Here is a 4,136-nt window from a genome sequence, read left to right as displayed (position 1 = left end):
TGTAATAAGATCATTGTAGATCATATTACCCGAATTCTAGTCGAATATCACATCCATACAATGATAATATTAGAGTACAAATAGTACGGAATTACATAATTTATTACATCGCCGTATTGGTGGAATCAAAAGTAGCATTCAATCAGAATAGCTTGAAGATAAGATCGCCAAACTCGAGCGTAGGCACGAACCCCTCATCCGTCAAACTCCTCGGAGCTATACTCCTCAGCAGAACCTGTGTGCCAAAATTTATCAGTACGATTTGTACTGGCCACTCCCATCCCTATGAGCATTGCTTTGTGGAAATTGAATGCAAGTGGGACATAGTCAAAGGAACCTATAAAGCTGGGGTTTCCTATGCAATAGCATATCAAGTAAATAGTAATAGTTTGTCAAGTTTTAACCCCATTCCCACCCACATTCCACTCCATTCCCTTTTCCGAGCTAGGATTCGATCCTAGGATCGACATACCACCATCTCCATACCATCACCATACCATACCATACCATACCATCACTCAGTCGATAGACCAACTCCCTCTCAGCACTGTCTCAAGGCCCGTAGCCCCTGGCTATGACCGACACTCTCTCATGGGGGAAGAAAAGAAGGACTCCTCTCACTATCTAGTTTAAGCGAAACCCAGGAAAGGTCCATAGCTGACAAGTCGGCACAAGTATCGATCGATCAACCATACACTCTGTAGAGGTTTTACATAACCACAAGATCCGCCTTCCTCGCTAACTGTCGTCAACTAGGCTGATTCTGGCTGCTTGCTAGCCTAGGATAATGCCACTCTACCATTTAGCCCTGGTTCACCCCAAGTAAAGTCTGGGGTGGCTGAAACTGTGAGTCATGAGCTGAGTCCATAAGGTCTCCATGAAGTCTCGTAAGGGTGTGGGGGGGATCCTCCGCGCCCCGTACCTCCTTACACTATCCGCTATCAACCTAGCAGTAGTAGCAATATCCTACCAAGTAGTCTAGCCATCCTGCACCATATAGGGCGAGTGGTACATAAGGCTTCCCGGTGAATCTGAGTACTAGTAAGTCCTTAGGGGTGACCAAGCCAGAATGTCTCCATTAGGGTTTCCATTTACCATGCCACCACAGCACCTCCATCTCGGGCTCCACCCGTTATAGGTTCACACCTAGGTCCACCTCATATACCTTTTTACCCACCATAGGTATCCATTCCAGGGGTGCCCAGGTAGCACCCCATGGCAAGACTTGCCCTAGGCTTGTCGTATACTCTAACTTGGTCGACACAACCCTCACCCTCCACACACCCAAGTCACACACGCAACACTCTCCCCATAGTCTAGGTAACACCAGTTTCCACCACGCACGTAGTATAAGCATAGTAGAAGTATAAGTAATGAAATATATATAGCAAGCGTGTGTCTAGCCTAATAGTAGGGTATGCAGGGGTAAGGTTGCGTCAAGATAAAGGCTTTCAAGCAAGCATACTACCATGCAAGTCCTAGCATAATATATTTGTAGCAGTAAAGTAAAGCGATAGCAGTTCTATATTAGCCATGCATAATAGGTGCTACGAGATTGGGTGAGATGTGGCACCTTCAGTGTAGTCATCTCCGTTCTCCTCATGGTACTCACGGTCCTCGTCCGTTAGGTTCTCCTCCAAGTCTACATTGTTCGCATTATAGTCGCGTTAGCGACGTCTATAGAAATAGCACAAAGAAGCAAGGGAAATTCAAAAGAGCCAAATGCACTCAAACATTGGTTCATTGCGTAGAGCTTGATTTTACATGAATTTTGGTCCTAGTTTCGTATTTTTCTGAGGTCGTATGAATTAGTTATGAATTTTCGAAGTTTAAATCATTTCTGAAATTAGATAAAGGCTGAATTAGTCCTGGGCTGACACGTGTCATGCTGTGGTTGGTCCACGTGGCTTGCTGACATCAGCATGACATTAGCATCACGGTTCTGAGCTAACAGGTGGATCCCAGCTGACGTCAGCATGATGCTAGCATGACATCATCAACGTCGTCCACACCGACAGGTGGGGCCAAAAGCTTTTGGGTCACTAATAGGTGGGTCCGATCAAGGTCAATGTCAGTCAATGACGAGTCAACAGTCAACGGTCAGCGGTCAACTATCACGGTCACTAACATGTGGGCCTGGTCTGCTGATGTCAGCAGCTGATGTCAGCGTGACGTCAGCATGACGTCACCTCGGCTGTGCTGGCTTCTGACAAGTGGGTCCCACGTGATGTCATCATGATGTCAGCATCTGACGTGTGGGTCCAGGGTGTTTGTGTCACTAACAGGTGGGCCAGGTCAACGGTCAGCGTTGACCAGTCAACGGTCAAAACGGGCCGGGTTCGAACTGGGCCGGTTGGGCTTCGGGTTGGGCCGGTCTAGGCTGGGCCAGGCTGAACACGTGGCATGCTATGACGCGGCCACGTCACGGCCGTGGGCCTTTATTGGGCTTTGTCCACAGCATGGCTCACATCGTGTGGCTCACGGTGGACTAGCGCTCATGGTCCATAGACCTACGGCGGGGCGCATGGTGGACCAAGTCCACCGTCTCTTTTCCTTGGCTCAGCTCACGTGCACCGAGTTCACACACAGGTGACCGATGAGGGAAGAGGCCCTCTGTTTCTCTCACGGCGGTGCTCCTGCCGGCAGCAAACTCGCTGTGAGCCCCTGCGGTGGCGTTGGTGTCCGTTTGGAGAGGGGAAAAGGTTCCTCGGACCACGGTGACTGCGTTGGTGGGGTCAAAGTGGCGGCCAGAGCTTCCCACGGTGCTGACCATGGCGAGCGGCGGCTCGAGCTCTACCGGCGTGCGGGAATGGCATGGGGCTGCGGTATAGGCCAGTTCTGTGGTGCGCGTGGGCGACACAACGCACCAGCAGGCATGTTGGGTAGGTCGAGGGGTCCTCTAGGGCCTCCGGTGGCTTTGGCCACGGCGGCGCCCTTCCGAGCACGACAACGGTGTCGGTGAGGTGGCTACGGTCATGGTGAAATGTCTTAGCGGGGCGTGTATGCTTCTACGGATGTGAGGGGATGTAGCGGGGACGTCTAGGCTTAAGGCGAAGCTATGGGTTTTCCTGTGGCCGGTAGGGCTTCCCGGTAGCCACGACGAACGGTGATGACGGCGAGGCGCGTGGGTCACTACGGGCTCCAGTGAGGTGGTCACGGTGAGGTCACAGACATGTGCATGGGTGCGGGTGTTCCCAGCGGCCGGAGACGACCTTGGCCTACACGCTCCCGGTGTGGAGCGCCATGGCCGAACAGCAGGGTCCGACGGCGAGCAGAGAGACCGGAAGGCTCACCTTAGGTGGCATGGAAGAATGGATGGTGATGCCATGTCGATTCGAGGCTGTGTAGCTCCGGTAGCCATGCAATGCCGTGCTGAACCACGTTGGTGATGTAGACGATGGCGTCGCTCTCGGCTCCGGCGGTCTCAGCGAGCTTTTCCCCTTCGCAGCAGCGTCAGCGTTTCCCCCCCCTTCTTCCCCCACTCTTCTCTCTTGGCTCAGGTGTGCTGTGGTCGGCCACCATGGTGGCGGTGGGGCATTGGGAGAACCCTAGGGCTCTGGGCGTGGCTTTATAGCCAGAGCTCTGAGCTCCATCTTCGGCGGACGGGTGGACGGTCGGTGATGCACCGTGGGCATCAAACGGCATTGTGGCGTGGGGTGGTTGGCGCGGAGGTCGCGTGGGCGATGCGCAAAAGGGGAGAACAGGACCATGCCCCGGGCATGACCCCTGGCTCACCCCTACCACCGCTGTCGGTACTTGGTCGCGTGGCGGTTGAGCACGGTGTGGAGAAGATGACACTGTGGACGGGGTGGCTGACGTGCGGGGCCTGCGTGGCAGTGGCTGCGAGCAAAGGAAAGAGAGGCGCGCGGGTGAGCAGCGCGCGGCTGACGCACGGGGCCAAGGTGGCAGCGACTGCTGGCGAGCTGAGGGCGCACGAGCGACACTAGGCCGCAAGCTGGGCCACGCGCGTGCGCCGGGCGAATGCGGGTGTGGTTGGGCTAGCTGGGCTGCGAGGGCCGAGCAGGCCGAGCCTGCGAGGCCTTCTCCTTCTCCTTTTTCCATTTTTCTTTTCTTATCCATTATTTGAATTCAAATTTGGTTTAGAATTTGAATTCAAAACTGAGGTAACTTATTCG

This window comes from Miscanthus floridulus, chromosome 8 (genome assembly GCF_019320115.1).
Source record: "Miscanthus floridulus cultivar M001 chromosome 8, ASM1932011v1, whole genome shotgun sequence".
Taxonomy (NCBI): Eukaryota; Viridiplantae; Streptophyta; class Magnoliopsida; order Poales; family Poaceae; genus Miscanthus; species Miscanthus floridulus.
The sequence above is the reverse complement of the archived record's forward strand: the minus strand, read 5'-3'. Positions refer to the sequence as shown.